Source organism: Pleuronectes platessa, chromosome 2 (genome assembly GCF_947347685.1).
Source record: "Pleuronectes platessa chromosome 2, fPlePla1.1, whole genome shotgun sequence".
In the NCBI taxonomy this organism is placed as follows: domain Eukaryota; kingdom Metazoa; phylum Chordata; class Actinopteri; order Pleuronectiformes; family Pleuronectidae; genus Pleuronectes; species Pleuronectes platessa.
In genome coordinates this window covers 2,051,554-2,064,901 of record NC_070627.1, presented here as the reverse complement: position 1 = coordinate 2,064,901, position 13,348 = coordinate 2,051,554, and the positions used below count along the sequence as shown (strand labels likewise).

At 41.1% G+C, this 13,348-nt stretch overlaps 1 protein-coding gene across 1 annotated transcript in view; it reads right to left on the bottom strand.

Annotated features, from left to right (window-relative positions):
- Nucleotides 1-13,348, bottom strand: part of chd6 (chromodomain helicase DNA binding protein 6) — a 61,669-nt gene that overhangs the window by 35,627 nt on the left and 12,694 nt on the right. The gene's annotated exons all lie outside the window — the stretch shown is intronic.

Genomic DNA, 13,348 nt, shown 5'->3' with positions numbered 1-13,348 from the left:
CTGTGTCAAATAGGAAAGATACGCAGGGAGCTCGGAGTCTCAGAGCAAACTTCCTGATGACTGAAGATATGGTGAAGTAGTCGGATAGAAACTAACCCTGGAAACACCACGTTGTCTGTCAAACTACAGACAGGGACAGAAGACGTGTAGAGTCCTTACACAAGCTGAGTGAACTGAGATCAGTTCTGATCGGGAGGTTTACAGACGAGTTATCAGTTCCACGTTGGTCTGGTTTGTAGTTTTAGTTCATCATGTTATTATCTGTATATATGAGAAAGACCGACAACACACAGAGCTAGTTGTGGTGCATTTATTTTTTTGATAGCCCATAATCATTTTGAATAAGATACTGATAACTTTAAGATCAGACACATTGGTTGTCTGTGTTACATGTGGATTCCTGTGCTGTGTAATTTGATTGTTACTATAATTATTCAGTATTTTTTGTATAGTAATTTATTGTTTAGTCTAATTTTACATTAAACACTGCAGTCTCTTAGGCACCAGAGCCAACAAGTGTTTGTTGAATTGTATTTTGTGTTGGTTGAAAAACATAAAGACCCAGATTTCTCCACTTAGAATTACAAATACCAGAAAACTAAGAACTGAGAAGTCAAACTATGTCCTGGTAGTGGATCCCCTCACTGCTTCCACCCTCCTCCTCCTGAAAGTGATGAACCACAGACTCCTCAGCCCTTATACGTTCTAACACTCTGCCCAACAGAGCTGTTTCATTTGTCAAATCATCATCATGATCATCATCATTTCCAGGAGGAAACTACTGCAGCAGAGTGTGTGATTTCCACCATGACGCCGATGGAGGATAGACGCAGAACGAGGAAACCTCAGCTTCCGATCCTCACAGCAGGTTTTCAGGCACAAGGCAGAGTTTAAGTGCTGGATTATTATGTGAGAGTTATAATAATGAATATTCATGAGCAGTAGGTGGACCTGGAGGTCAGCGTAGCATGTGGGCAAACAGGACGGTCCAATTCAATCAGAAATGCAGAAAGGCTTCAATCCAAATCAGGGAGAGCGAGATTACAATTACACAAGATTAAATTGTATGTTTTGAATTTGTGATTATCTGAGTCGGGAGTCTCCTCTCAGCTGTGATCACTGATGTGCTGCAGTCCACGTCAGCGTGAAGCCAATTTTCATCAACTCTCTTGTATTTTTACTTTTGAAAATGTAAGTTAAAGTAGTTCCTGTTCAAAGCACCATGCAGAGACCTGACTCACCCGATGCTTCACTGAGGATCAGACATTCAGACGTCTTCAGATATACATAAATAATATTACAGTCGAACATGTTGTAGGAGAGACTGCAAAATAAAATGTGTTTTTTCATCAAATAACTTATTAAAGTCCAAATTATCAGAAAAATTAACACCTAAGCATTCATAAGTGTGATAACAACTATGTAAAATGACAAAAAACATCTTTAACTGGTTCTTTGACGTGTTAGTGGGGTTCATGTCCCATCTGCTAACATGGAGGAAGCAGGGTTTATGATCAATCCTGCTACCAGCCACCAGGGGGCGATCAAGATGATTTGGCTTTACATTATTTTGGGGAAGCCATCTTTGTATACACGGTCTATAGGCTGAATTAACTGACCAGGGCAACAACATTTAACTGCATCATAGAAGCAAACTCCAAGGTGAAGGCATTCTACTCCATCATGTGTGTGTGTGTGTGTGTGTGTGTGTGTGTGTGTATAATGAATCCTGCTACATCATGAATAATAATGTGCCACCTGATTGATCCCTGCAGGGAGATTGTCTCCACTTATTCAAACCACAGGAAGGTCAGAGCAGAGGGTCTATTTAACGTCACGTGGAAGTGGTGGAGGAACACTTGAGTGAACTCTTCGAATCTGAAAACACCTCAGTGCGACCAAAACACAAAATATAGTGTAGCAGACTGTGCACAGCAACACAATACAGTGTGTACGTTGAGCTGAGAGATGATGGGAGACATCAGGAGAGTCTATTCACTAAGATTAATACAGATATATAAATGCAAACACTTTCGTTTACTAAATTTCAAGCATCTCCCGTTAACTAACAAACAAAACACTGATGAAATCATCACCTCCTTGTCTGAGGTTATTAAATGTTGATCCAGGACCAGGACATCCATCAAAGAATCAAAGAATCAATATTTAAAACCAATCAATGCTGAATGACATCTTGGCGGGGGTGAGGAAGAACTTGAGGAATGTGCCTGTATCCTCCATCTGAAGGTCGTATCAAGGACAGCCGTGTGTGTGTGTGTCTGTGTCTGTCTGTGTGTGCATGTGTGTGTGTGTGAATTAACTGAAGCTGCTGACGGACACTCGGCTTCACGCTGGTTCCTCCCTCGGGTGCAAACCGAACAGGAGAAGCTCTAAATCCACATTTACGTTAAAGACCATGTCTCCGTCTGTGCTGCAGGCTCACGTTAATCTCTGACTCACATGGGTTTGTTAGTATCTCTGTTTGTTTACTGCACATTATGGGATGCATCCGTACTCTGCAGGATTACGTTAACAGTTGGCTGCAGATGCACGGTTATGATTTATAAGTGAGATGAAAGGAGAGGAACACACACACACACACACGGAGGAAAATGCTCTACACAATTGCCACATTAGTGTTAATGATGCAAACTAGTGATGAGCCGCTCACACCTTTGTTCAGCTGCATATTTAATATGAACTCTGGATGTTGACGTGCTGTGTCTCCTTAGCAGGTAAACCAGGCTTCTTTGATTTAGATGCTAAATTCTGCAAGTTGGTTTAAAAGTTTGGAAAAACAGGAGAAAATACTTTCAAAAAAGTTGAAATCAACATAGTTATATATCAAATTATTGTGTTTATAGCTGGTGGTAGAGCAAGCAGACAAATATAACACTTAATCTACCATTTCTATTTATTCCTGAAATTAAGCGTTTTCAAGGACCTTCTTGTTGCCACCTCTCGTCTAAAGAAACAGATTCACATAATTCTTGTTCTCAAGAGTAACGGGAAATTCTTATTTTCAAACAAAGGTAAAAAATAAAATCACTATTTGGTTGAAAGAAGAAGCAACTTTTTAAAGAGGAAAATGAAAACCTCTGCATCCAAACAGTTTGTTTGATCCAGATGTTACGTTGTGATCTCATCTCATATTTACACATTTGGAGTGAGCTGCAGAAACACTCATAAATCCGAAACTCTCGACAAACCAGTTAAATTAAAGAAGGTTTAGTTTTGGTAGTTTTCAGTCACAGTCGCATAAGAAATATCAAAACACGTCAGAGTCACACGAGGCCTCAGACAAACACTGAATCCTGCCGTGCTCAGGTTTTATTGTAGTGGAGAATAAATCTGTAGCAGAGACTGAATGAGCATCTGCAGAACTCTAACTGTGTATGATTTGTGTATATGATGCTTGTGAAGTGTAACAATAGAATGAAATTAGGTTTTAAAGGAAAGAAAGTAATTTATGAAGAACTGGGAGTCGTTAATAAACTCCACTTGTGATGTAGACCAGCATAAATGACAGAAGTGCAATAGATGCTGCGTGTGACTGAACCTGAAAACAAATCAACACTGGTGAGGAGTCAAAATCCTTCACTGGTTCTAAATGAGATTTTAGTTGTGAGCTTTCCTCCTGCAATGGAACAAAATGCGCTGCGGCTTTAATTATTAAATAGACATTAAATTCATCAATTAACAAAACAGTGAGCTGCTGCTTGAATACAAACCTGCTTCATGAAAAAAGACAAAGTAGAATTCACACCCTGTGGTTGTATGCAGCCGGGATCCAGTCCACATGCAAACAGACTCATGAGCTCCCTGTGACCCTTAGAGGCTAATACATTTATTCTGGGGCTCTAAATAAACATTATTACAGAATTTGAAGAACTTCCCTCAAGGTGTTCCTGAGATGTTGCCCTCACAAGAAGAAAAATGATTGTTAGTGAAGACCCAGCAGCCTCAACCTTTGACCACGAAATTCTTAAAGAGTTCATCCTCACGTTCAACTGAACCCTAGAACCAAAAATTGCAGGAATTCCCTTCAGGCCTCTTGAGATATCGTGCTCACAGTAACTGGACGACCTGAGAGCATAATGCCTCTCGCTCCTGTTGTCGTCACCAACACACAGACACACAACACTCATCAACACACCACGACTAGATGTGCTCCGGAGACACAACAGCTATCGAGCACCAGCTGTTTGATTTCCACAAAGCCCTGTGAACCCGATGCTTCTCCCTTTTTTTAAAAAGGTGTGTATGTCGCTCATATGTTCGCGTCCCGATGTCACCGCCACAGACTGTCGCTCATTTCACTCTTGGCAGACAAAGTGATTGTGCGTCTGAAAGCGAGCCAGCGTCGGCTCATAACCGTTGTGTGATGTGGACGTTTGATTTCTGAACAAATTTGAGCTCTGACACACAAAACGTAGCCCGACATGTTTCTGAGGCCCGGGGGGGGCACATCGAAAAAGAGGTTTGTCCAAGCCGTCAATTCCCCACAACACTTCCTGTCCGTGTGCACGTGTGTGTCGGAGGCTGTCGGAGGAAGGTCTGCCTGGCTCCTATGACAGCAGAGCATCCAGAGCAACCACGGCTCTGGAACCGCCCCCCCCCCCCCCCCAGGCTGGATTCAGAAGGTGGAGAACGAACGCCACACGATGAACACGCCAACAAACACCAATCCGGAATGGACAGAGTGATGTCTACACATGTTTGTGTCTACGTGTAAATCCTTGTGTATGCAGGTGTGTGTTTGTCAGTATAGATAGAAGAAGGGGGGGGGGGGGAAAGTGTGTGTAGTGTAGTGTGTGTAGTGTAGTGTGTGTAGTGCCATGCTGGTGTAGAGAGACGTGGAGCAGGTGCGTGTTTTTTGTAACTGATGGTTCGATGCAGTGAGAGTGAGCACGACAAACCTGGTGTCGTGAGGCAAATGCAGATGCGCCAAAAACACACAGGTATGAGGAATCGTCTCACTGAATCACACACACACAGACACACACACAGAGACACACACACACACAGAGACACACACACACACACAAGCACTTTGCAAGCTCAACGGCCCGTTGCTTCGGGAGCGGGAGGGGGTATCAGGGCCGTTGCCATGGAAACTGGCTCTCCGTGCTAAAGCTGGCGGGGGGGCGGACATAAACACACCGTCACCATGGTAACCCTGTCGTTGCCAGTGGCTGCCGGCTGTCTGCCCATTCAAACCAGTCTGCGTGTGTGTGTGTGTGTGTGTGTCTGTGTCTGTGTGATGGACGGATTGATTCGTCCTTTGTGTGCAGCACTAGGTGGACAGACGCGTTGCAGGTGAAGCTTTGGACACACACACACTGTCTGTGTCTGTGTGTGTGTGTGTGACAGCGAGACAGACAACAAGTCCCATCTGAAGACACTATAACAACATTATCCATGTTTTCTTTTGTGTGTTTAACTTGATGTGATTGCTTCACATCCAGCTGTTGGATTTTAAGGGTACATACAAAATGTGTATACATAACATTTGAAGTCCCTGTTGGTTGTGTGTCCCTATAATGTGGTTTTGCTTGTTGGTAAATATCAACACAACAGTTGAAATCAGAGGTAAAAACACAAATCTGCCTTTTTCTGTAACAAAATACAGTCAGAAGTCCGAATATTTGTGAGAAAAAAATATATATTCCTATGAAAACAGCTTAATGCTTAAACAAATACCGAATGATTTTTCTGTCAATCAATTAATCAATATTTGAGTTGAACAAAAATTATGAAGTTACACAACTTGATGTCTGATATGGAGCACAAACCAGCAGTGGGTTAAACCAGCGATGGGAGAAGCTCTCCTCCAGTGGAAGTAAGACCCACTCTCCTGATCGTTACGTTAAATCACAAACTGGATGATGATGTCCTGATTTAATCTTCACGAGTTCAGAGGTGAGAAGCACAGAAAAGACGCTCAACACAAAATACAGAGATCATCATTTCTGTTGCTTCACCTTCTGATTATTTTTTTTTGCAGACAAAGACAAAATGTCAAACTTTACCCACGAGATGGATTCTTAAAATGAGCCTCGGCAAAGCAAACACGAAAAGCCACAGTGAAGTCGGTAAAGTCAACTTTTCTCCCTCTGTGGTTTGGAGAAAGGAAAACGTGTAGTAGGTGTTATCCTGGTTTCAGAACAAAGGGATAAAGAGCCAGAGGAACAAGAGGAGGATTCTGTCGAGTCTCCACACGACACGAGCAGCAAAGAAAAGAGTCTCGATCCCAGGGTGAGGAAGAGGAAGAGGAAGAGCCCGTCTGCAGAGGTCAATGAGTCAGAGGCAGTGTCCAGAGGAGGAAGAGTGGAGGTGAAGACAGTCATCAGTCTCATTCTGTATTTATTAGTCTCATGTGTACTTGTGTGTTTGCATTTTCTTTGCATCAATCGGAAACCATAGCTGTTCGGATGACAAGTTTGTTTCCTCTGTCTGATAAGTCTCCAAATACATTTTTCCTCCAAGATATAATCTAAAGAATTTAAAATGTAATATAACCATAAATAAAACGTCTTTAAAAGTGACGTGGATGTGATTTATTGGGACATAAGTGCATCATTAGTTCTGTGCTGCTCCACTCACAGTGAGGTCAAAGGTCAGAGTTTCAGAGCGTCCCTGAATCTGACAAAGGCTCAATGTCTCGCTCAAGGACATCGTACCTTTGCATCAGTTTCGAGTTAAAGAACCTGAAATACAGCTTTTGGTTGAATGTTTAAAAGTACGGGGTCAGAGGTCAAGGGCTGCGCTGCTCAACCGCCTTTTCTAGACCCGTTTCAACAGAAGCCCACTCTCACCATCAACAGTGTTTCACTACAGATGCACAAGAAGAATGGCACGGTGAAGGACAAGGAAGTTAACTAGGCCAATCGCACCAGAACGAGCAACACAACAGAATCGCTGCACGCCAAGTAGGACACATTAGCATGATGCCACCGACTTCACCTGACACACACAAAGCGAGCTGAAGCCGAGGCCGCAGCACGTGACTAACATCTGCAACACCTCACTGTTCACTCCACACATCCAACTAACTCTTATGGCTGTCGAGTTAGAGGGGGAAGGTGCACGACATTGAGATTGTAATACTTCAATTTCTATTCATATTTGCCTCCTCGCTGCAGATCCATGACATTCGTCTCGTGACCATCGAGCAGACGTCACCTCCCAGTTTTAAACACGTCTGTCCCGCGTATGAATTTCTTCTTTTCACAAAAACGTGGCTTCAATCCGAAACTTCTTTGTTGCATGGTCTCTGATTGGAGTTACAGCATTCTGTGTTTTCATCCTGTTTCAGTGCAGTTTCACCCGGTTTCACCATGCAGTGTAACGCACTGCGCTACAATCTATGAGCACCTGAGATGGTTTTACTTTGGAGGAGGAAAAACCAAACTTCTCACTCGTTAAACTGATCAAATAAATTAAAAAAACACATTTGTAATGAGAAACTGTCAATAATAACAAATCAGTGGAGCTTAAAACCCTTAAAATCAATCAAACTGCACCAACTTACTCACACTAGAAATTAGTTAAGCAGTGTTTGCCTGATTCTGCTGAAACAAATACACAAATGGACAGGAGTGAACAACACAAACCTTTCGACAAATGTAATGAAAGTAGAAACAGAAACACAGTCGGGTTCACACGAATCTCTCAAATCTGTTTCAGCACCGACACCGAACCGATTGAAGAGTCCAGATATCGGATATTTCTTCATCAATAACTTCCAGCGTCACTTCATTCAGTTACAGAACCTGGGCCTCGTGTTACGTCACACAAAAATGATTCCAGGAGATTTTCGACATCGAGCTTCACAGATTACAGAGAGGGGTTCATAATCGTTGGGGTGTGTTTGATTCCCTGTAAAGCAGAACTATGTCAGAACCAGGAAGTAATGAGGTTTAGTCTCAAGCCTGAAGAGTCTACATGCTCCTAAACAAACTGGTATCTCGTGGATTAAATCATGCTTATTGACAATCATTCATTTCATTTAGCAGGTCTTCTGTTAGTGAGCTTTTAATTCAACTTAAAAGCCGTAATAACCCGAGATATTTATATTATCATGGTCAACGTCTCTGGAAACAGACCTGAGGGCAGCAGAGGATGATGATATATTTAAAAACAAACTCAAGACCTTGCATTTCCACTCTGCTTTTTTATTTAATTCTATTTAGTCTGTTTTACTACTTTCTATTTATCCTTTTATTCCATTTACTGCCTTTTAATACAAGACTTTTTAATTCTGGCTTTACTCACTTTTATAAATCCCATCTCTTATAGTATTTTATTATCTTAAATAATTAGTAATTTTTTCATGATCGTTAATTGACCAGTATGGATTTAATTACCAGTATTAGGGAGTGAACATTTTATTGGCAAATACATGTACATTGGCAATGACTCCAAAGACGTCATTATCAAACTAAATAAATGTAATTGAGGCTTGATATTTTACAGATTAACCAATATACACATTTAATTAATAGAATAACAAATGCACTCGTTTATTCTATAAAATAAAAGCTTTCATATCGGCAAACACAGTAAACTCACAGGCTCATTCTAAATTGAAGACGCTGCGTCGACAGATAATCATTTAACCATTGTGATAAATCAGAGCGAGAACTCAGACACACACACAATGTGATGCTACGTACTCTTCACATGAGACTGGGTTATAATATAACAGACTATTATGATTTACACTGAACAGGAGCTACTCTCTCAAGTTACTTTAAATAAAGAAACAGATCTATATTTGGCAGGAAGTGCAGTGAGCTCTACACCTTTAAGAAGAAACAGTCACACTGGGTCTGAACCTCGGTGCTGATCACCTTTGTTTACATGTCAATCAGCTGTCTCCCCTTCGATGATGATGAGGAAGATGATGATGATGATGATGTATGGACCATGATGAAGAACTCAGAATGGAAGAGAGGCGCACACAGCTCACCTCGCTCCATGTTCACTTCCTCCTCGTACAGAAGAACGACTCAGACACAGGTAAACTAGGAGCTAAAATTAGCATCCAAGCTAACTCGGGCTCGGTAATGACCTGAACCGCTGCCATCCATCTCCACAACAACCCAGCAACTGCAGCCCACAAACACAGACACACACACACACACACACACACACACACACACACGCACAGACACACATGCGTCATGGTTGAATGTGCTTACATGACCAACTACAGAGGCATGCGCACACACACACAGTTTCTCCCTTACTCCCACACCAACACTGCATGGCTCAATGTGCTTACTTGACTGACTACATACACATACATGACTTACAACAGCCCCACTTAAAAACACACACATATACACAGACACACACAAGCGTCACGGCTAAATGTGCTTACATGGATGACTACATGCACATAAAATAAAATTAAAAAAGACAAGCAGAGTCTCTCCTTCGTGCCAAGACACACACCATCTCTCAGACACGCACGTATAAAACACACACACACACACAGACAGACACACACACACACTGACACACAGCCTCCAGTGACGTACTGCAGTGGAGCAGGCGCTGCCAGCTCAGTAAAGACGACCGAACACAGCTGAGGGAGGCTGCCTGCAATCACGCTGCCTATGAATCAATAAAACAGCATCACACACAAAGACACACACAAGACACACACACACACACATACAGCTGCACACAGACAGACACATCTGTTTCTCTGTCCTGAATATAGACCGTGAGCACTGCAGTCTCATCGATGCTGCTGCTGCTTCCTTTCACAGCTACAACAGCAAAGACAATTAGTGAACGTGGCTAACACTGATGCTAAGCTAACACCCTTCACACCACCACCCAGGGATGGGCAGTACTTATAACACGAATTTGGAATACTGAATATAATTTGTGTAATTTGTAATTGATTGGTTGATGAAAATTGATTAATATTTTATATAAAAATACTTTAGTTTTTAGTGGTTAAAAAATTATATGAAAGTCGATGCAGGCAGCCTCTGATTGGTCAGAACATCGAGGTTCAGAAAATGAACGATCCAGCACGAAGCCGAAACAAAGAAGAAGAAGCACAAGGTGAGAAGCTGCTTTTAGACTTAACTGATACAATACTTATTATTTCCTGTTATTCTACACAGTTGTGTATACAGTTGTATGTGTCATCAATAGAGACAAAGTATATCTGAAAATGTGACTTTCTGAGATGTGGTACTTGTGAGCCTAGACCTGTTGGAGTTCACTATACTTGTGATTGTTTTCAGAGATGGTAACAGATACTCGTGCTACAACTTTTTCCTCCTCGACCCTCGTGCAGAGCCTCCTTCTCCTCTGGTAAATCATCATTTAATAATTCAGTCTAGAAAAGTATGAAAAATTGCAATTTCTCCTCCTTTCTGGTCATTCTTTTTGTCAGACCAACACTCCACGTGCAATATCAAACAGACAAAAACAGCAAATGTTCTCCTGTGAGGAGCTGGAACCAGGAAGTGCTCAGTGTTTCACTTGATAAATGACTCGGACACTTGGCAGTTCTCATTCTTTGTTTGTCTCTATGGTATTAAATAATTAATAAAAGCATTAAAAAAAGTTTGCTCTCTTTTCCAATCGACTAAGCATCTCAACACTAATCTGAGGACTCACATTTAGTGCAGTATTTAAAAAAAATATGAAACCATTTCCCTGCGTTTATGAAGCTTGTGTTTCTATAAATCCATTCTGGCGTTTTGTTTCCAACCTGTTGATTCCTGTGATTAAACTCTCTGACCTCTTACTGCTCGTTTACTATCTCGTAAAGAAATATGAAGAACCTGCTGTAAAGATGATTTTCACCTCTTCACTGTCACACTGTTGAATTATGACATAAATCTTATCAAAAGCTTTGAGGGAAACTTGAGGTGAGAAGCAGTGACTGTTATCGAGGAGAGATTGGTTAATGTTTAATCGTCAGCTAATCTTCAAGCTTTTTATTGCATCAATTGGTTTTTAATGTGATGAAGGAGAGATTAGTGGAAACGTGACATGATATACAGTCAGCTGAAAAAGACTAATCTCTCCTTCTCTCAGCTTAATGTAGATCTAATTAAAATGAGCGAGATGTTTACCTAACATAAGAAGCAGATGTTTCTATGTCCATATAAATATATATATTAGTAATTTCTGAGGAATGAGAAAATGTGGGGAATTCTGAATGTAGAAAAAGGACGAGTCCACCAAAAAACTAAAGAGAAGGAACTCCTGCTCAAAGGAAAGCTACTTCCTGAACAAAAATTTAAATAAAAGGCGAGGAAGAGGAGCAGAGCAGACGCTTCAGCTGCTCAGGTGAGAACAGAGAGAAGATCAGACAGAGAGAATCAAAGACTGAACAGAATTCACTTTTTTCTCTGCTTTACCTTGAAGTGCAGAAAACCCAGTTTCACTCGGCCTGTGCTGATTCATGGATTATAAAGAGAAAAATATTGAGTAGGGAAATAAAACTCCCCGTCACCGTTCATAGCCGTTTTCCTTTATATGCATTCATCACTTTTATAGTGTAGCTGCTGCCACTGCAGACATTGATGTGAACAAGTTTGATTATCAGTGGAATGTTTTGTTATTTAATATGGAAATATGCCGACAGCTTTTGATGCTTTTTACTGGTTTATATCATCGTCGTGCGTTTATCTTATCACCGAGAAAAAACATGTTTAAAAAAAGTCACTTAAGGTGACAGGACATGAACAGTTAAATTAAAGAGTATGAAGATGAATCATCAATAAACGTATGTGATGGTAATTTAATTTAAAATATGTAAAGTATCTGATGGGCCATGCAGGGTATACATGGCCCATCAGATACTTTAAACTCCAAAAGTTAATAACCTGGAAGTACCTTCACGGTAAATATCTAATAAACGAGTTTGGGGAAAATCCATCCATGATTTTTAAAGTTATTTTGCACACAAGGTTGAAAACAATCATGTTCTTCCGATCTGCAGGACGAAAAACATGCACCATCGATTTTCTTTTGCTAGAAAAAAGAAACATCCTCTGCTTTCACACACAAGTCATTTCCCAAACACTTTTGACTTCTGATTAAAAAACGATGACAAAAGGCTGCGATCATATGACACCAGTCTGTCCACCGTGTCAATCAAAGCCCAAAAAGTGTCAAACATGGACAGAAGCAAAAGTCCAGCAGCTGCTCAAACAGAACACCGGTTAGAAGTGACTTCACCGTGGTTTCAGGACTTGGTTTGCCCTGATAACCAGATAACTCGGCCACTGGAAAAGAAGTTGAGATACCAGACACACCCTCAGAGAATCAGTGAAAACATCGCTATGTAAACCAGCTGATGCAAAACCATCAAATCACACTATGAAAGTCATTTTACTACCACAGACCTTCTTTCTAAACAACTTTCTCTCAAACACCAAGTTTTGATTCAACACTGTCGGGATAATGAACCTCATGTGACTCAGGAGATGATCGATTCAAGCTGCATCACAATGAAGTACAAACTCACTTGTTATGTTATTGATTGAAGAGTTCGTCCTTTGAAAGCTTCGACACATGATTACACACAAGTCAGATAAACACAGCAATTAAGATGCAATCAAGAACAACACTACAACACTTGAACCAAAGGGTAATTAAGTGGATTGACCTTAAAGTGGTTTCATCAAGGAAAATGTGACTTGGGGGTCAGAACCAAGTTTAGTTTTGGTTTCATGTTGTTGTTTTGCGAGCCACACTAAAGTTTGTAAGATGCACCAATGTCCTGTCGTCATAAATCAAAGGATTGATGATGATGATGACACCTGATGGAAACTCACAACTGCAAAGTCTTGTCAAGTCACGCAACCGGCCGCTGATTAAAGACAAATCATGTGTTCGATTTGTATAAATGTGTCGTTTGTTGTAAGAGAAGAAGAAACAATGAGCTTTACAAACACAACTCCTCCAGGAGGTTTGCTCCAGGCACATGAGACTGTGGGAACACTTTCATATCTACACACATAACTAACTTTACTCTAATGTTGTGTCAAGTTTCACTGGATGTGTGTTGATAAAAAACAGTTGGTGTGAGAAAATCTCCCAATCGAGCGGCCGGCAGAATCAAATAATGATAATAACAACGATGTGATTGTGTTTCCCTGTTGTGACGGCGCTGACACCCTGTCTCTACAGTGAGGAGTCCTCGTCCTCAGCCGAGAGACTGCTGTGTCACCTTGCAAAACTCTGACTCATCACTCTGCTCAGCTTGACTCATGAATATTACAAACAGTACGGCATCATCCAAGCACAGTAAAGAATACCAGCACAACTAAAATACCTGGAACCGAGTGACTCCACATGAAAA